This window comes from Dendrobates tinctorius, unplaced genomic scaffold (assembly GCF_039654945.1).
Source record: "Dendrobates tinctorius isolate UK_male_01 unplaced genomic scaffold, ASM3965494v1 ptg000013l, whole genome shotgun sequence".
In the NCBI taxonomy this organism is placed as follows: domain Eukaryota; kingdom Metazoa; phylum Chordata; class Amphibia; order Anura; family Dendrobatidae; genus Dendrobates; species Dendrobates tinctorius.
The window spans coordinates 9,659,496-9,683,016 of record NW_027361681.1 but is presented as its reverse complement, the minus strand read 5'-3'; positions in this window follow the sequence as shown (position 1 = coordinate 9,683,016).

Sequence of the window (23,521 nt, the reverse complement as noted above, 5' to 3'; positions counted from 1 at the left end):
TATACTATACACACACACACTATAGATGGATATACTATACACACACACTATAGCTGGATATACTATAAACACACACTCTATAGATGGATATACTATACACACACTCTATAGATGGATATACTATACACACACTATTGATGGATATACTATACACACACTATAGATGGATATACTATACACACACTCTATAGATGGATATACCATACACACACACTCTATAGATGGATACACACACACTCCATAGATGGATATACTATACACACTATAGATGGATATACTATACACACAGTATAGATGGATATACTATACACATTCCATAGATGGATATACCATACACACACACTCTATAGATGGATATACTATACACACACACTCTATAGATGGATATACTATACACACATTATAGATGGATATACTATACACACATTATAGATGGATATACTATACACACACTATAGATAGATATACTATACACACACACTATAGATGGATATACTATAAACACACACTCTATAGATGGATATACTATACACACACAGATACACATTCTATAGATGGATATACTGTACTATACACACTCTATAGATGGATATACTATACAAACACTCTATAGATGGATATACCATACACACACACTCTATAGATGGATATACTATACACACACACACTCTATAGATGGATATACTATACACACACACACACTCTATAGATGGATATACTATACACACACACACTCTATAGATGGATATACTATACACACACATTATAGATGGATATACTATACACACACTATAGATGGATATACTATAAACACACACTCTATAGATGGATATACTATACACACAGACACACATTCTATAGATGGATATACTGTACTATACACACTCTATAGATGGATATACTATACACACACACTCCATAGATGGATATACTATACACACACATTAAAGATGGATATACTATACACACACTATAGATGGATATACTATAAACACACACTCTATAGATGGATATACTATACACACAGACACACATTCTATAGATGGATATACTGTACTATACACACTCTATAGATGGATATACTATACACACACACTCCATAGATGGATATACTATACACACACACTATAGATGGATATACATACACACATTATAGATGGATATACTATACACACACAGACACACATTCTATAGATGGATATACTATACACACACATTCTATAGATGGATATACTATACACACACTATAGATGGATATACTATACACACACTATAGATGGATATACTATACACACACTCTATAGATGGATATACTATACACACACACTCTATAGATAGATATACTATACACACTCTATAGATGGATATACTATGCACACACTATAGATGGATATACTATACACACACTATAGATGGATATACTATACACACACTATAGATGGATATACTATACACACTCTATAGATGGATATACTATACACACACTATAGATGGATATACTATACACACACTATAGATGGATATACTATACACACACTATAGATGGATATACTATACACACACACTCTATAGATGGATATACTATACACACACTATAGATAGATATACTATACACACACACTATAGATGGATATACTATAAACACACACTCTATAGATGGATATACTATACACACACAGACACACATTCTATAGATGGATATACTGTACTATACACACTCTATAGATGGATATACTCTACAAACACTCTATAGATGGATATACCATACACACACACTCTATAGATGGATATACTATACACACACACTCTATAGATGGATATACTATACACACACATTATAGATGGATATACTATACACACATTAAAGATGGATATACTATACACACACTATAGATGGATATACTATACTATACACACACACATTCTATAGATGGATATGCTATACACACACTATAGATAGATATACTATACACACACTATAGATGGATATACTATAAACACACACTCTATAGATGGATATACTATACACACACAGACACACATTCTATAGATGGATATACTGTACTATACACACACTATAGATGGATATACCATACACACACTCTATAGATGGATATACTATACACACACTCCATAGATGGATATACTATACACACACACTATAGACGGATATACTATACACACACAGACACACATTCTATAGATGGATATACTATACACACACTATAGATGGATATACTATACACACACTATAGATGGATATACTATAAACACACATTCTATATATGGATATACTATACACACACTATAGATGGATATACTATACACACACATTCTATAGATGGATATACTATACACACACACACTATAGATGGATATACTATACACACACTAGCTGGATATACTATAAACACACTCTATAGATGGATATACTATACACACACTATAGATGGATATACTATACACACACATTCTATAGATGGATATACTATACACACACACACACACACTATAGATGGATATACTATACACACACTATAGCTGGATATACTATAAACACACTCTATAGATGGATATACTATACACACACACACTATAGATGGATATACTATACACACACACTATAGCTGGATATACTATAAACACACACTCTATAGATGGATATACTATACACACACTCTATAGATGGATATACTATACACACACTATTGATGGATATACTATACACACACTATAGATGGATATACTATACACACACTCTATAGATGGATATACCATACACACACACTCTATAGATGGATACACACACACTCCATAGATGGATATACTATACACACTATAGATGGATATACTATACACACAGTATAGATGGATATACTATACACATTCCATAGATGGATATACCATACACACACACTCTATAGATGGATATACTATACACACACACTCTATAGATGGATATACTATACACACATTATAGATGGATATACTATACACACATTATAGATGGATATACTATACACACACTATAGATAGATATACTATACACACACACTATAGATGGATATACTATAAACACACACTCTATAGATGGATATACTATACACACACAGATACACATTCTATAGATGGATATACTGTACTATACACACTCTATAGATGGATATACTCTACAAACACTCTATAGATGGATATACCATACACACACACTCTATAGATGGATATACTATACACACACACACTCTATAGATGGATATACTATACACACACACACTCTATAGATGGATATACTATACACACACACACTCTATAGATGGATATACTATACACACACATTATAGATGGATATACTATACACACATTAAAGATGGATATACTATACACACACTATAGATGGATATACTATAAACACACACTCTATAGATGGATATACTATACACACAGACACACATTCTATAGATGGATATACTGTACTATACACACTCTATAGATGGATATACTATACACACACACTCCATAGATGGATATACTATACACACACACTATAGATGGATATACATACACACATTATAGATGGATATACTATACACACACAGACACACATTCTATAGATGGATATACTATACACACACTATAGATGGATATACTATACACACACTCTATAGATGGATATACTATACACACACACTCTATAGATAGATATACTATACACACTCTATAGATGGATATACTATGCACACACTATAGATGGATATACTATACACACACTATAGATGGATATACTATACACACACTATAGATGGATATACTATACACACTCTATAGATGGATATACTATACACACACTATAGATGGATATACTATACACACACTATAGATGGATATACTATACACACACTATAGATGGATATACTATACACACACACTCTATAGATGGATATACTATATACACACACTCTATAGATGGATATACTATACATACACTATATAGATGGATATACTATACACACACTCTATAGATGGATATACTGTACTATACACACTCTATAGATGGATATACTCTACAAACACTCTATAAATGGATATACCATACACACACTCTATAGATGGATATACTATACACACACACTATAGACGGATATACTATACACACACAGACACACATTCTATAGATGGATATACTATACACACACTATAGATGGATATACTATACACACACTATAGATGGATATACTATAAACACACATTCTATAGATGGATATACTATACACACTATAGATGGATATACTATACACACACATTCTATAGATGGATATACTATACACACACACACACTATAGATGGATATACTATACACACACTATAGCTGGATATACTATAAACACACTCTATAGATGGATATACTATACACACACACTATAGATGGATATACTATACACACACACACACACTATAGCTGGATATACTATAAACACACACTCTATAGATGGATATACTATACACACACTCTATAGATGGATATACTGTACTATACACACACTATTGATGGATATACTATACACACACACTATAGATGGATATACTATACACACACTCTATAGATGGATATACCATACACACACACTCTATAGATGGATACACACACACACACTCCATAGATGGATATACTATACACACTATAGATGGATATACTATACACACAGTATAGATGGATATACTATACACATTCCATAGATGGATATACCATACACACACACTCTATAGATGGATATACTATACACACACACTCTATAGATGGATATACTATACACACATTATAGATGGATATACTATACACACATTATAGATGGATATACTATACACACACTATAGATGGATATACTATACTATACACACACATTCTATAGATGGATATACTATACACACACTATAGATAGATATACTATACACACACACTATAGATGGATATACTATACACACACAGACACACATTCTATAGATGGATATACTATACACACACTATAGATGGATATACTATAAACACACATTCTATAGATGGATATACTATACACACACTATAGATGGATATACTATACACACACATTCTATAGATGGATATACTATACACACACACACACACTATAGATGGATATACTATACACACACTATAGCTGGATATACTATAAACACACTCTATAGATGGATATACTATACACACACACTATAGATGGATATACTATATACACACACACACACACACTATAGCTGGATATACTATAAACACACACTCTATAGATGGATATACTATACACACACTCTATAGATGGATATACTGTACTATACACACACTATTGATGGATATACTATACACACACTATAGATGGATATACTATACACACACTCTATAGATGGATATACCATACACACACACTCTATAGATGGATACACACACTCCATAGATGGATATACTATACACACTATAGATGGATATACTATACACACAGTATAGATGGATATACTATACACATTCCATAGATGGATATACCATACACACACACTCTATAGATGGATATACTATACACACACACTCTATAGATGGATATACTATACACACATTATAGATGGATATACTATACACACATTATAGATGGATATACTATACACACACTATAGATGGATATACTATACTATACACACACATTCTATAGATGGATATACTATACACACACTATAGATAGATATACTATACACACACACTATAGATGGATATACTATAAACACACACTCTATAGATGGATATACTCTACACACACAGACACACATTCTATAGATGGATATACTGTACTATACACACTCTATAGATGGATATACTCTACAAACACTCTATAGATGGATATACCATACACACACACTCTATAGATGGATATACTATACACACACACACTCTATAGATGGATATACTATACACACACATTATAGATGGATATACTATACACACATTAAAGATGGATATACTATACACACACTATAGATGGATATACTATACACACACTATAGATGGATATACTATAAACACACACTCTATAGATGGATATACTATACACACAGACACACATTCTATAGATGGATATACTGTACTATACACACTCTATAGATGGATATACTATACACACACTCCATAGATGGATATACTATACACACACACTATAGATGGATATACATACACACATTATAGATGGATATACTATACACACACAGACACACATTCTATAGATGGATATACTACACACACACATTCTATAGATGGATATACTATACACACACTATAGATGGATATACTATACACACACTCTATAGATGGATATACTATACACACACACTCTATAGATGGATATACTATATACACACTCTATAGATGGATATACTATACACACACTCTATAGATGGATATACTATGCACACACTCTATAGATGGATATACTATACACACACTATAGATGGATATACTATAAACACACATTCTATAGATGGATATACTATACACACACTATAGATGGATATACTATACACACACACTCTATAGATGGATATACTATACACACACACTCTATAGATGGATATACTATACACACACTCTATAGATGGATATACTATACACACACTCTGTGTGTATAGTATATCCATCTATAGAGTGTGTGTATAGTATATCCATCTATACAGTGTGTGTATAGTATATCCATCTATAGTGTGTGTATAGTATATCAATCTACAGAGTGTGTATATAGTACATCCATCTATAGTGTGTGTGTGTGTTTAGTATATCCATCTATAGAGTGTGTATAGTATATCCATCTATATAGTGTGTGCATAATACATCCAACTTTAGAGTGTGTGTGTGTCTGTATAGTATATCCATCTATAGAGTGTGTGTGTACAGTATATCCATCTATAGTGTGTGTATAGTACATCCATCTATAGAGTGTGTGTGTATATAGTATATCCATCTATAGTGTGTGTATAGTATATCCATCTATAGAGTGTGTGTATAGTATATCCATCTATAGAGTGTGTGTATAGTATATCTATCTGTAGTGTGTGTATAGTATATCCATCTATAGAGTGTGTATATAGTACATCCATCTATAGAGTGTGTGTGTATAGTATATCCATCTATACTCTATAGATGGATATACTATACACACACTCTATAGATGGATGTACTATACACACACTACAGATGGATATACTATACACACACTCTATAGATGGATGTACTATACACACACAGTCTATAGATGGATATACTATAGTACCGTACCCCTCCAATGCACCAAATACTGCCAAGACCCCCGAACCCGCCTGGAATCAACAATATGTTGTACCTCAAACTCCATATGTCCCTCAACCAAGACTGGGGCCGGTGCAGTTTCAGTATCCTCCTTTACTGCCCCCAAGGGTTTAAGTAATGACCTATGAAAAACATTGTGGAGTTTTAAGAAGAAAGGAAGACGGAGGCGGTAGGTTACCGGGTTCACTACTTCGATGACCTCATAGGGGCCAATAAATTTAGGCCCCAGTTTGGCGGAGGGCAATCGAAGGTTTATATTTCATGTGGACAGCCACACCTTACCCCCATAAAGCAGTGCCTGAGCAGAATCCCTTTTCCTATCCGCAAAATGTTTATATTTCTCCTGAGCCTTAGAAATATTCAAACGAACCTTAGTCCAAAGATCCTTGAGACGATTGACCCCGTCCTCTGCCCCCGGACATCCAGAATCTATCTGAGAGAATTCGCCAAAATGAGGGTTGATCCCATAATTAATAAAAATTGGTGACCTACCGGTAGATTGGTTTACCCGGTTATTGAAGGCGAATTCTGCCAATGGTAAGGCATCCGACCAGTCGCTCTGCAGGGAAGAAGTCAGGCACCGAAGAATTTGTTCTAGCGACTGGTTGGTGCGTTCAGTTTGTCCGTTAGTTTCGGGGTGATACGCTGAGGAAAAAGACAGAGATATCCCCAACTTTTTGCAGAAGGCCCGCCAGAATTTAGACACAAACTGAGACCCCCTGTCTGACACAATATTAGTGGGAGCCCTGTGTAATCGTACCACCTGGGACAGAAAATGTCTAGAGAGCGTCTCTGCTGACGGTAAACTTGTCATGGGTACAAAATGTGCCAAATTAGAAAACCTGTCCACCACTACCCAAATTACGGTATTACCACGGGAAGATGTAAGATTGGTGATGAAGTCCATGGACAAGTGTGCCCATGGCTTTCCTGAGACTGGCAAAGGCACCAATTCCCCGGCCGGCCGTCAACTAGAGCTCTTAGAACGGGCACAAACCCCACATGCTGCGACATATTTTTTGATATCTGAAGCCATTAAAGGCCACAAAAGACCCTTGCCATTGCTTCTCTTGTGGCGGTTATACCAGGATGTGCACTCAACTTTGAATCATGGAACTCCCCCAGGAGTTTGTTGCGCAAATGCTGCGGGACAAACAACTTGTCTGTAGGTTTGGAGCTTGGAGCCACAGATTGAGCTCCCACAATCTCTCGCTCCAATTTCGATGAGACCTCGGCAACCACGAGACTGGGTTGAAGAATGGGGGACGGCTGATCGAGGGCGGATAGCGGCTCAAAACTACGTGATAAGGCGTCGGCCTTTACATTCTTAGACCCTGGCCGAAAGGTAATCGAAAACTGAAATCTGGAAAAAAAAAGTGACCAGCGGGCTTGCCTGGGAGTCAGTCTCTTAGCCGATTTGATGTACTCTAAATTTTTGTGGTCAGTGATAACCGTAATAGGGTGAGCTGCCCCCTCCAAAAAGTGCCTCCATTCTTCGAACGCCAATTTAATAGCCAGAAGTTCTCTGTTGTCTACGTCATAATTTTTCTCCGCCAGAATAAATAGGCACAAGGCCTGAGATTCGTCAGAGAAGCTGGTCCTTGTGACAAAACTGCCCCCACCTCAGAAGCATCCACCTCAACCACGAATGGTTTGGAAAGATCCGGTAGGACCAGGATAGGAGCAGATGAGAAACATTTTTTTAGCGTTAAAAAGGATTGTTTTGCTAACGATGACCAGTTTCTGACATCCGCCCCTTTACAAGTTAGGTCTGTGAGCGGCTTACTTACCTGTGAAAAACTCTTAATAAACTTGCGGTAATAATTCGCGAATCCCAAGAAGCGCTGGAGTCCCCTAAGGTCCCGGGGCTGGACCCACTCCACAATAGCTCGCACTTTCTTGGGATCCATGCGAAACCCCTGAGGTGAAATTATCAGACCTAGAAACGACAATTCCTGAACAAAAAAAGGAACATTTCTCGAGTTTGACAATTGGCTTTCTCTGAGCCGCTGCAGCACTGTTTTGGGAAACACTGTCAACAGAATATATCAAGATATCATCTAGGTATACCACTACAAGACGACCAATGAGATCTGAAAACACCACACTGATAAAATTTTGAAACACTGCAGGTGTGTTGGTGAGCACAAACCGCGGCATTACTAAGTTCTCAAACAACCCCTCAGAAGTAAGGAAAGCCGTTTTCCACTCGTCTCCCTCTCATATTCTTATAAGTTGTAAGCCCCCCTCAGATCCAGTTTCGAAAACCATTTGGAGCCAGAGAGCTGGTTACAGAGATCAGGAATCAATGATAGGGGATATGTGTTCCTGACAGTAATTTTATCTAGTTCTCGAAAGTTGAGGCAGGGACGTAGGCCGCCATCTTTTTTCTTAACAAAGAAAAACCCTGCTGCTACCGGGGAAACTGAGGGTCTTATGTGCCCCTTACAGAGACTTTCAGAAATGTACTGTTTCGTAGCCAGGCGTTCTGGGCCAGATAGATTGAACAGGCGAGCTTTGGGCAACTTGGCTCCAGGAATCAGATTGATGGCGCAATCAAAGGGCCTATGGGGAGGTAACGCCTCGACCTCGCTCTCAGAAAACACGTACTCAAAGTCTTTCAGGCACTCCGGAAAGCTCTCCAGACTAGTTGAAGACACAGAGACAGGTTCAGCGGTTTTCAAACAAATTGTTTTATGGTAACAGTCAGTACATTTGGACCCCCACTTAACAATCTCCCCAGCGTCCCAGTCAATCACTGGGTTATGGCACCGAAGCCACGGCATGCCCAACACCAGCCCTGTGGGCAATTTGTCCATGACAAAACATTTAATTTCTTCCACGTGGGAAGAACCAATTTTCAACGTAAATTTTTCTGAAACAAAAATTATCCCAGTTCGGGTAAGAGGAGATGAGTCAATAGCCACAACTTTAAGTGGCGTAGGAAGCCTGACTGTCCCTATCTGGAATTGGGAAATGACATCAGAATTGACTAGGTTGAGGGATGAGCCACTGTCCACCAGTGCTGTAGAAAAAAAACGGACATTGTCTACCAACAGTTCAACTCTTAGAAAAACTTTAGAACATGAGGAAGAAAGTACCTGATGGTCTGAGCAGCCTCCTCGACTACTACCCAGACCTAGTCGTTTCCCGTCGCTTTGGAGGATGATGGGCACAAGGGGCAATCCTTTATCCAGTGACCAGATTCTCCGCAGTAAAAACAGAGTCGCTTCTCCCGACGGCGTTTCTTCTCCTTCTCCTTGACCGAAGTGGTGCCAATTTCCATGGGTTCGGGAGCGACACCAGTCTCTTTGCTGCCGGAGAATAAGGATGTCTCGGAATGCATGACACCCCTAGCCCGCAGCCTGCGGTCCATGCGCACGGCCTGAGTAATGGCATCCTCTAAGGTGTCAGGTGGGGAATGGAGGGCCAGAGCGTCTTGGAGGCATTCAGACAGGCCTCTGCGGAATAAGCCCCGAAGGGCGGCATCATCCCATGAGACCTCCGCAGCCCAACGTTGGAACTCTGCACAAAACCACTCAGCCGAGCGTTTGCCCTGACGCACACTCATGACCATATCCTCAGCCACACGTACTCTGTCAGGCTCAACATATATGCGGCCCAGGGCATCAAAGAAGGCATCCACTGTCATTCTCTCGGGGGCACAGGGAGACAGAGAGAACGCCCAAGCTTGGGGGGCACCCCGTAGCAGAGAGATAACAACCCCCACCCTTTGGAAATAATTCCCAGAGGAATGGGGCCTTAAAAAAAAAAAAGCTTACATCCCTCCCTGAAGGACCTAAACTCCTTTTTATCCCCTGAAAAGGGGTCGGGCAATTTGACTGGAGACTCGGGGGATACCACAGATATTCCCGGGATCGGGAGACCCTGCTACCATGGCTCTCTGCACGGTGTCCATCAACTGTTGTTGTGTATGGGACATCGTGCGTTGTTCCACATTGAGTTTTTGGAACATCTGGGTTAACTCTTTGACCTGATCAGCCAAAGCCTGCAGGGGATCCATAGTGCTAATTTGCCCAGAAAATATCCACAACTTTCCCCAACCTTAATAAATGTGCGGTCGCCAGGGCCGCAGCTATAATGAGCCAAGTTGAGCGACTTGCTGAAGCGGCAGGCAGCAGGGGGCGCACAGAGCAGCCATATATGTAGAGTGCGGCTCTGCAGGTGGAGGTCGGTGCTCGAGGCCCCATTATTCTCTATGTGGAGTGTGGCTCTGCGGGTGGAGGTCGGTGCTGGAGGCTCCATTATTCTCTATTTGGAGTGCGGCTCTGTGGGTGAAGGTAGGTGCTGGAGGATCCATTATTCTCTATGTGGAGTGGGGCTCTGCGGGTGGAGGTCGGTGCCGGAGGCTCCATTATTCTCTATTTGGAGTGGGGCTCTGCGGGTGGAGGTCGGTGCCGGAGGCCCTATTAATCTCTATGTGGAGTGGGGCTCGGTGGGTGGCGGTCAGTGCCGGAGACCCTATTATTCTCTATGTGGAGTGGGGCTCTGCGAGTGGAGGTAGGTGCTGGAGGCTCCATTATTCTCTATGTGGAGTGGGGCTCTGCGGGTGGAGGTCGGTGCTGGAGGCTCCATTATTCTCTATGTGGAGTGGGGCTCTGCGGGTGGAGGTCGGTGCCGGAGGCGCCATTGTTCTCTATGTGGAGTGCGGCTCTGCAGGTGGAGGTCGGTGCCGGAGGCTCCATTATTCTCTATGTGGAGTGCGGCTCTGCGGGTGGAGGTCGGTGCCGGAGGCTCCATTATTCTCTATGTGGAGTGCGGCTCTGCGGGTGGAGGTCGGTGCTGGAGGCTCCATTATTCTCTATGTGGAGTGCTGCTCTGCAGGTGGAGGTATGTGCCGGAGGCTCCATTATTCTCTATGTGGAGTGCGGCTCTGCGGGTGGAGGTCTGTGCCGGAGGCCCCATTATTCTCTATGTGGAGTGCGGCTGTGGCGCTCCCAGGAGTACGGCCGCCACAGTGGCTTTGTCTTCCTCCAGGGGAAGGTAATACCAGGCTTGGAGGCAATGATGGGTCTCTCTAGCAGTCAATCCATACATGCAACACAGTTCCACTCCAAGCAAGCAGGGGGAACTCTGAACCAGGATTAGGGGGAGGGGTGCCCTCTGAGGGCCAAGAGGAAGGAGTGGTCAGTTAGTCTGCGGAGGGTGAAGTGTGCAGACGTGTGGAAAGAAGCTGGAGGTTGAGCTAGGAACGAGAGCTCCCTCAGCTTGAGAGCGCACGAACTTGAGCCTGGTCTCCACGGCTGTACGGATGCTAACGGTCCTACAGCAGATACCAGAGGAGTAGGAGGCTGTAAATGCCCTACTCCCATCTAAGACTTGAGGCACAACAGCAGCTTGGATAGAGAGCCAGGACTCAGAGAAGGGAGTCCACGAGAGAGGCTACAGCTGTCTGCCGTGCAAGTAAGGTTCTTGGGAACATCTGACAGGAGGAACTTCAGAATAACTTAGTACTGGAGTGCTTCATTCAAACAAGCATTAGGAAGGAGACTGCACAGCCCGTCTGCTGAGAGAGAATCCCTGAGTTGCTTCCAGGCTAGCCTGCTCCAATACCATCTGTAATCAGGACCCTGGACTGCAGTTATCAAGTAAAGGTACAGAAATTGCACCCCGCTGTGTCTTGTCTGCTTCCGACCTTTCCGGCACTGCTACATCCCCGTGCCAACCACATCTACACTGCCCTGGGACTATAGCTTCACCTGTGGGGAGCTATTACATCTTTGCTGCACCATACCACCAGTCGCAGCGGATCTGCATGCAGCTTAACATCTCCCTTGCCGAGCACCACAGGTGACGTCACAAACTATTCCATTACACCATTACAATTTTCCATTACTTGGGCGCCCAGGGCCACGGACCGGGTCACTGCTGCTGTGACACATCACACTGACACTGGCCCGGTACCGAGTACCCCACAGCCCTGGGAGGGCGACCCAACTTGGCGTCACGAACAGGATTACGGAGCTCGGTATCCCCGGGTCCTGTGTGCCATAGACTGTGTTTGTGAAAAAGACTGTGTGTATAATTGGCGCCAATTGCCACCATTGCTGCGCTGCTTGGGGCGTGCGGGAAGAAAGAGGCGGGCCTTGATGGGCAGAGCCTGCCACAGAGCGTGAAGAAGCGAAGTGCAGTGCGGGAAGAGAGGACAGCGTGCGACAGAAGGAGGAGCTGAGGCCTACAGCCCGGAGCGTCGGGCCTGTGAAGCGGCCGCCGGTGAGCTCCCATAACCCCCGGCCCTGGCTAACGTTAACTAGGGGGGAAGAAGATGTCCGCACCAAACGGCGATGCAGCGGCAGGCGCCATTGTCAACCCCGCATCACCGCCAGGAGAAGCGCCTGCCACAGCGGTCTCCATAATGCCGCTTTCTATGCCCTATATACCGGGAGCGGCCTGGCTACCTCAGTACTCGGGTGAGTCGCATACCCTGAGTGAATTTAAAGAGAGACTGTGCAGTTTGTTTAAAATATACCCTCTGTTTGAAAGCCAGAAAGTGAATATCCTGATGGGACAGCTAACGGGTGCAGCACAGAGAGAGGTGAAAGCCTGGCAGGACACTGATAAAGAGACTGTTGCAAAGATCCTGGCCAAGCAGAAGAGCACCTTTGACACTCGCACTGCAGCTGAAATCAAGATGAGGTTCTTTGGCTGTATACAGAAGTCGCAGGACAGTATCAGGGATTATGCTCTCAATGTGCAGGAGGCGCTGCAAGCAGTTAAGCAAGTTGATCCTGAAAGTGCAAAGGAAGAAGATAAACTGTTAAAGGAGCAGTTCATTGAAGTACTCCTATCTAGTACCCACAGAGGACAGTTGCGTATTATAACACTGCAAAACCCTGATCTGAACTTTGCTGATTTTAAGGACAGGGCTATTCGGGTACTGCAGGAGTCCACTGACGGCCGTCCAGCGCCCCCTAGACGCCTAGCGATCACCTACCATCAGGACGCAACATCTTTTCCTTCCATCCCTGTGGAGGCTGATGCACAGACTCTGGATAAAGATCAAACTGAGGAGCTGCGTCTTCAAGTCCAGGAGCTGACCAAAGGGATGGCTGCACTTACCAAAACCGTGCAGTCCCTACAAGTGTCCTCAAAAGAAAAGATCCAGCTTTCTTCCAGTCCAGAGGATGTCCCGTGGCTCCGGAGGAGAAGAACCCCGCCACTTCGAGGAAGGAACAACGATCGCGATGACCAGGACGGATGTCCCATCTGTCGTTGCTGCTACAAGGCAAGTCATCTTGCCAGGTACTGTCCTTTAAACGAGCAGCCCCTGGGGCAAAGAGCCAACCCCCAGGAGTAGGATCCCCAGGCCCAAAGAACTGGAGAGCCAAGTATGTGGGAGGGAGACCAATCCTTCCTGTGGTGATTGACAGCATCCCCATGAACGCTTTGCTGGACACTGGCTCCCAGGTGACCACTATGCCGTACATTCTGTACAAGAGATATTGGGCTGATTCAGAGCTTACCCGTGGCCCAACTGACGAACTGACAGTAGTTGCTAGTAATGGTCAGTCTTTACCGCAGATAGGATGTAAAGAGATTACTGTTAAAGTGGGGCAGGTAGAGCTAAGTCTCAAGGTTTAATAGTTGTTGATATTGACCGACGTGAATGTAATCCCATGATGACTCTTGGTACAAATGTAATTGAAAACTGTCTGTCCGAGGTTATTGTCTTGTTGCAACAGGTGGCTGAGACTGCTGGTTCCGGAGAACAACGAGTCCTGCAGAAGGAGATCCGAGCCCTGATGCAAAGGCAACAGGTAGAACTCTCTGGTGGAGAGATTGGCAGCGTCAGAGTGAGTGATGCTTTTCCCATTTTAATACCCCCAGATGTGAAATGTTGGTTTGGTGTTTGGCAGCTCTAGGTCTTAGAGGGAGAGATTACCAGGCGTTGGTAGAACCAGTATACTCCGAGAGCAGGCCCACTGTCCTGACAGCCAGAGGGGTGGTTGATGTACGAAAGGGGAGAGTACCTGTACGCCTTTTGAATTGTGGGGAAGAGGAAGCCACAATATCTCGGTACGCCACAGTTGCTAAGCTATTCACTGTTAATAACAACTCTTTGCAGGCAGCAGAACCCTTGGTCTCATCTGATCAGGTGGAGGAAAATGGCTCTGTGAAGCAGCCAGAGGAGTGGTGTCAGCAACTGCAGGTGGGAACTGACTCTACACCTTCATACCAGAAAAATGGGGTTTACAGAGTGACACAAGAGTATGAGCGGGTATTCAGCAAACACCCACTAGATTTTGGGCAGGCAAAAGAGGTTCAAAATCATATCCCCACGGGGAACCATCCAGCCATAAAGGAGAGGTACAGACCTATACCCCTAACACAGTACCAGTGTGCTAAGAGTATGTTGAGGGAGATGAAGGAGGCAGGGGTCATCAGAGACAGTTGTAGCCCCTGGGCAGCTCCAATAGTGTTTGTAAAGAAAAAGGATGGTACCATGAGAATGTGTGTTGATTACAGGAAAATTAACAGCATTACACATAAAGATGCCTACCCATTACCTAGAATTGAGACATCATTAGCTGCACTTAAAACGGCTAATTACTTTTCCACCTTGGATCTCACCAGTGGGTATTGGCAGGTTCCCGTGGCAGAGGCAGACAAGGAGAAAACCGCATTTACCACTCCAATGGGTCTCTGTGAGTTCAATTATATGCCATTTGTGCTCTGCACTGCCCCAGGAACATTTCAACGGCTGATGGAGTGCTGCCTGGGACACATGAACTTCGAGACGGTCCTGTTGTACCTGGATGATGTCATTGTTTTCTCCAAAACCTATGAAGATCATCTGGAGCACCTGGCTGAAGTGTTTGAAGCTTTGTCCAATTTTGGCCTGAAGGTGAAGCCCTCCAAGTGCCACCTCCTGAAGCCCAATGTGATGTACAATGTCTGCAAGATATGTTTTCTGTTGGAATGTGCTACAAATCCTCCATTTTGTGAGAAGCTGCCTGCCAGTGTCTCAGTTACATTGCACACTGCAGCAGCTTCCCTTCCCCCAAGTGCCATAAACCAACTTCCTGTCACACCATTTGGCTTCTCTCAGCTGGAAAAAAAAAAAGTGCGGGAAAAAGGTCTTTGTTTGAAATAAAGGTTAGAAGTAAACCTTTAAGAGCCTGCCCTGCGAAAACCGTACAACATAGAGATATAATAACCATATCTCTGTGATCCGAGCGGTCCCAGCTCCGCTACAGTGTCACTTCCCAAGTCCTAACATGTCGAGAACCTGAGATATGATTTGCGCCCAAATGGACGGTCATATCGCATAGATGTTTGATGTTTTCTTGATGGGCTCATTACGCTGGGAAACATGATACCACTGATGAGTCCATACCAGCTTCTCCCATAAAGTTATAGCTAATGTAAGTTTTGTAGCCAAAACATAACTTGGATGAGAGAGGTGGGATCAACCCAGAATGCATCTCTCCGTGATGTCACAAAGCAAAGCCTATAAGGCATTCCCTTGGCAAAACCAGCTCAGAAGAGCTCCAATCCTTGTGCTGAGCAGAACCCAGATGAGCGGAGACGTGCAGCTCCGCCTCCACACCCCTTAAAGCCACATGGGATGCCTAACAACAATTGACTAAATGTGAGTGTACCTTCTTCTTTCATCCACTTTGCTTTATACTTGTCTAATGTACATATTTTATGTCTCAATTTTATAGCAACTTTTATCTCTAATCACTGCCCTACTTTTTCGGGGAATAAATGATACAATTATTTAGATCTGTCTCCATGCTCTAAGACTCAAACTATACGCCTTTGTTAGATAATCACTACTAATTCAAGGGGTTTGCCACGGACCCTCTTAATTTAACACTGTGAATTAAGTAACCGTGACTGGTGGCAGCACGTTGTGTACGGCTATTGCGGCTTGCTGGCAGCACAGATGGGTCTTATATTGCTGAATGAGGGGCTGCGGCCGCAGCATTGATAATTCCCGTACTGCAGAAGCCTAATTGCCGGTTTGCAACAGGCAGCCCGTCCGGCGACTAATTATCCTAGGTGCAGTTCCCTGTCTGACCTGAGGGTAAGGGGGGCGCCGGAGAGCTGCAAGTTCCAAAGTGGAACTGAGAAAGTGGGATATACATAAATCCCTGCAGTACTTTGAAGATTTATAGCAGTGGTGGGGCACCCAAAATACCCCCCTGCGTCAAATTGTAGAGCGAGATTAGCTTGCCGGATAAAATTTGGTCACACGGTGCCAGTGGTGGGATAACTAAGATAAGCCCCCACTGCGCCTGTGATAGCCGGGTGCCGGCAGTGTGTCTCGTCCCTCCGTCCGCTGATACACCCGTGTCAGTGGTGGGACTGTGACATAGTGGTGACACAGGGTCCGCTGTCCGTCACGTTTTGGTGGCAGCGGGACCCCCGTTAGTCGCCCGTATTTGGACGAACGGCCGTGGGCTGTTCGTCACACCCAAGGTGCAGTATCTCAGTCATGTGGTCAGTGCAGAAGGTGTGGCACCAGATCCTGATAAGGTCACAGTCATCCGGGACTGGCTGAAGCCCAGCAACCTTCATGAAGTATGCCAATTCCTTGGACTGGTAGGCTATTACCGAAGATTCATCAAGGGCTTTACTGAAATAGCCACCCCTATGCAAAATCTCCTGGTGGGGCAGTCCAAGAAGACCAAACAGAAAAATTCCACCTTTGAATGGACTGAACAGTTGGAAAGGTCCTTCACCAGACTGAAGATGGCTCTCACAGGAGACGAAGTTCTGGCCTACCCAGATTATGACAAACCCTTTGTGCTGTACACAGATGCCAGCAACGTGGGACTAGGAGCAGTACTGTCGCAGGTACAGAATGGGAAAGAAAGAGTGATCTCCTATGCCAGCAGGAAACTGCACCCCACTGAAAGGAACCCTGATAATTACAGTTCTTTCAAGCTGGAGTTCCTTGCCATAGTCTGGGCTGTCACCGAAAGGTTCAAACATTACCTAGCCTCTGACAAGTTCACTATCTTCACGGACAACAATCCGTTGACGCATTTGGACACTGCAAAACTAGGTGCACTGGAACAGCAATGGATGGCTCGGCTATCGAACTATGAGTTCACCATCAAGTACAGGGCAGGGCACAAGAATGCCAATGCTGATGCGCTGTCCAGAATGCCTAACCTACCAGATGCTGGAGAAGACCCTGAGGCTCTTGAAGAGATAGAGCTACCTCCCTTCCACCGGCCACTTGCGGCCCAGCATGCTCAAGGAGTGAGAAACAGACGGTCTGGCTTGAAGGAGGTCACCCTGAACCCATTGCCCCATCATGATTGGGCAGAAACGCAAGATAGTGACCCTGCAGTCTGCCTGGTGAAGGAGCTGCTGACACGAGTTGACTCACGTCCAGAGTCGGATGCTCCTGAAGAAACTCAGCAGTTGTGGAAGGAGAGAGGCCGGCTGTTCATTTATGAAGGGAAGCTGTGTCAGAGGAGTATCAATGCCCGCACTCATGAGCTGGTCTGGCAGGTGATAGTCCCAAAGAGAGAGGCATCAATGGTCCTGGAAGCATACCACAATGGAGCTGGACACTTTGGATGGAAGAAGTTGGAAGTATTGCTCCGAGAGAGGTTCTACTGGGCTGGTATGAGGAAAGCCATTGAGAGGTGGTGCCGGGAGTGTGGACAATGTAACCTGCGCAGAAAGGATCGAGACAGCCAGAGAGCTCCCCTACAGCTAATCATCACCAAACAGCCCCTTGAGTTGGTAGCCCTGGACCATGTGAAGCTGGTTCCAAGCCGGTCAGGCTACATCTATGCACTTACCATTGTGGACCACTACTCAAGATTCCTGGTAGTTGTGCCTGTCAAAGATCAAACTGCCAGGACAGCAGCCAGAGCATTCCAACAGCACTTCTGTAGACCACATGGGTATCCTGAAAGAGTGCTGACAGATCAAGGTCCAGCTTTCGAGGCAGAAGTGTTCCAAGAATTCTGTAACCTGTATGGTTGTAAGAAGATCCGGACAACACCGTATCACCCACAGACCAATGGCATGTGCGAGAAGATGAACCAGGTAGTGATTGACCTCCTGAAGACTTTGCCCTTGGAAGAGAGGAATCTGTGGCTGGAGAAGTTACCCGATCTGGTGGACCTCTACAACCATATCCCAGTGAACTCCACCAACTGTACCCCAGCCTATTTAATGAGAGCCAGACCTGGTAAACTGCCTATTGACTTAGACATGGGAGTCCTGACACCTGAAGTAGCGTCACCAGATGCTGATTGGGACACGGAGAGTTCAAGAATGCGTGGAAAGGAGTCTGGCCCAGGCAAGGCAAAAGCAGGAGAAGCTTTACAATCAAAATGCACTTGCCGTTCCTTTGTCACCGGGGGAGCAAGTCTTGAAAAGGAAGAGAAGATTGCACAAGTTGGATGATCAATGGGAAGCTGAACCTTATACCATTCTGCCCTCGAACTTTGATAATACTAAGGTATGCCTTGTGAGTAAAGATGGAGGGGAGACCTCAGCAGCGGTATCAAGAGATCACTTGAAGTTGTGTCCTGACCAGTTGAAGGAAAGGAAAGAAGAACCAGATAACATCCAGCCCATAGTGGAAGAAGAGAAGGTCAGCACAGTGCTTGGGGAATTCCCTGCTAATTGTACTAAAGTGAACGATGCTATAGTGGTGCCAGTGTTGCTGTTTCCCCAATTGGTAGCACAGGAAGATGTGACTCAAGAGAATCAGGAAAATCAGGTAGCAGATGCCACACCAGCAGTGGAGCCAGAGAACCCTCGCCCTGCCAGTGGTGAACCTGTTGTGCCCCTGGAGAGTCTAAGAGTTCACAGTCAGTCTAGAATCCCTTTGTTACAGAGAACCCCCAGTAGTGTATTCAGTACATTACCCACTACACCAGTGTTACGCAGGTCTATCCGTACCACACAAGGTATACCACCTCTTAGATATCGCATATAGCAAAATAAATGTAAATGTTGAAATTGTGTATGTAAATATGTAACTGTTCTCAAGTTTTGTGCCTACAGGTAAAGAGTTTCCTTTGGAGTTTATCTTATGGACACTGAACCACAGGACTTGTGTGTGGTCAAAAACTTTTACCATTTGCCCAGGAATGGACCATGGACATTGATGCTGGACTTATCATCATAGGACCATTTTTGAAGCACTTGGTTTTTGTACATTTTTCATTTTTAAATCTTGTACAATTATTGTTGTATAACTGTTTATTTGTTTTTCATGTTTTTGCTCAGCCCAGGAGTGCTGACTTGCACTAGGGGGGAATGTGGCACCTCCAGGAGTATGGCCGCCACAGTGGCTTTGCCTTCCTTCAGGGGAGGGTAATCCCAGGCTTGGAGGCAATGATGGGTCTCTCTCGCAGTCAATCCATACATGCAACACAGTTCCACTCCAGGCCAGCAGGGGGAACTCTGAACCAGGATTAAGGGGAGGGGTGCCCTCTAAGGGCCAAGAGGAAGGAGTGGTCAGTTAGTCTGCGGAGGGTGAAGTGTGCAGACGTGTGGAGAGAAGCTGGAGGTTGAGCTAGGAAGCAGAGCACCCTCAGCTTGAGAGCGCACGAACTAGAGCCTGGTCTCCACGGCTGTACAGATACTAACAGTCCTACAGCAGATACCAGAGGAGTAGGAGGCTGTAAATGCCTTACTCCCATCTAAGACTTGAGGCACAACAGCAGCTTGGATAGAGAGCCAGGACTCAGAGAAGGGAGTCCCCGAGAGAGGCTACAGCTGTCTGCCGTGCAAGTAAGGTTCTTGGGAACATCTGACAGGACGAACTTCAGAGTAATTTAGTACTGGAGTGCTTCATTCAAACAAGCGTTAGGAAGGAGACTGCACAGCCCGTCTGCTGAGAGAGAATCCCTGAGTTGCTTCCAGGCTAGCCTGCTCCAATACCATCTGTAATCAGGACCCTGGACTGCAGTTATCAAGTAAAGGTACAGAAATTGCACCCCGCTGTGTCTTGTCTGCTTCCGACCTTTCCGGCACTGCTACATCCCCGTGCCAACCACATCTACACTGCCCTGGGACTATAGCTTCACCTGTGGGGAGCTATTACATCTTTGCTGCGCCATACCACCAGTTGCAGCGGATCTGCATGCAGCGTCGGCTTAACATCTCCCTTGCCGAGCACCACAGGTGGCGTCACAAACTATTCCATTACACCATTACAATTTCCCATTACTTGTGCGCCCAGGGCCACAGACCGGGTCACTGCTGCTGTGACACATCCCACTGACACCGGCCCGGTACCGAGTACCCCAGAGCCCTGGGAGGGCGACCCACGGCTCTGCGGGTGGAGGTCAGTGCCGGGTGCTCCATTATTCTCTATGTGGAGTGCGGCTCTGCGGGTGGAGGTCGGTGCCGGAGGCTCCATTATTCTCTATGTGGAGTGCGGCTCTGCGGGTGGAGGTCGGTGCCGGAGTGTTGGAATAATGCATATTGATCTGTATGTATTGCAACAACTACTACTGTACTGTTTTATATATTGTGCATATTGTGAGATTGTTAACAAAGTTCAGTGACAAAAAAAAAACAGACAGGATGCCCCCTCCTTCTCTTCCCTTCTTGTTGTTGTAATGCTCCCATGCTGCAAGCCACAGCAGATACCAGACTGATCACATTTCATGCTGTAAGCTGTTCAACCTGGATATGAATAAATCTACATTCTGTGTTGCTGACTCTGGATGTTACGCTGATTAATCCGCTGCTAACAGGTTATGGGCCCAGAGTCCTAGAGTCCCAGATCCCCAGAGCACAGAGAAAAGAAAAGGAAGACAGCAAAGATGGCCACCAGCAGCAGCAACTCCATGAAGTTTACAGTACCAAGTCTCACTAACCAGAATTATCAATCCTGGAAATTCAAAGTGAAAATGCTGCTGATAAGAGAAGGTACGTGGAAATACACACAGGAGCCTAAACCTGACCCAGTATCACAGGAGTGGATAGAGATGGATCAGAAAGCACAAAGTACCATATCACTCAGTATAGATGATGATCAGATTGTGCATGTGTGTAAAAGTGAAACTGCAAGAGAAATATGGGAGCAGCTGCAAAAGGTGCATGAGAGAATAAATTTAAGCAATAAACTTTATGCTTAGTGGTCTTCCAGAAAACTATGACACGCTTGTAACTGCACTAGATGCGCGCCCAGATGATGAGCTTTCATTGGAGTATGTCAGAGGGAAGCTCATAGATGAATATAAGCAGAAAGCAGAAGGTGTAAACAGCAGGACACGCAATGCAGAATCTGCTTTACAGACAAAAAATCTAAATGATAACAGAAAGCACCTAAAAGAAACACGTGAATGTTTTGTTTGCAAGAAATCAGGACATTTGAAAGCCGACTGCAGAGTCTGGAAAGCTAGAATGAATCAGCTGAAAAAGCAAAGCAGTCATCAAAGGGTTAAAAGTGCTGTGTCTGCAGAAAATGATTCTGTGAATACTGAAACTGCATTTACTGTCAGTGTAAATACATCAAAGCATGCATGGTGTATAGACTCTGGAGCAACTAGTCACATGACTAATAACAGGGACTTCTTTTCTAAGCTTAACCAAAGTAAGTCAGAGAAAGTGATTATGGCTAATGGTCAGTACATGACTTCACAAGGTATAGGAGATGGTTGTATTGATTGTCAAATCTCACCAACACAAAGCAAGAAGATCCAAGTAAAAGATGTGCTCTATGTGCTTAGTCTTGAGAGTAATTTACTATCTGTGAAGAAACTCACAAAACAAGGAAATGAAGTTACATTTAAGCATGACAACTGCATCATCTCAAAAGAGGGCCACACACTAGCAGAAGGAAAAATCACAAATGAACTTTGCCAGCTTAAATGCAAAGAGTGTGTGTACACTGCTCAGGAAGAAAGGCACAATAACTGCATTCATGTATGGCATAGGCGCCTAGCACACAGAGACCGAGAAGCAATAAGGAAGTTAGTGCAAAAGCAACTAGCTGAGGACATTACAATTGAGCTATGTAACCAGATAATGAAATGTACTAGCTGCATCGAAGGGAAAATGTTTAGAAAAGCTTTTCCTAAGCGAAGTACTACAAGAACAGAACAGACACTAGATTTAATACATACAGATGTCTGTGGTCCAATGAGCACTCAGACTCCTGGGAAGAAGAGATATTTTCTCACATTTATTGATGATCATTCAAGATATACAGTT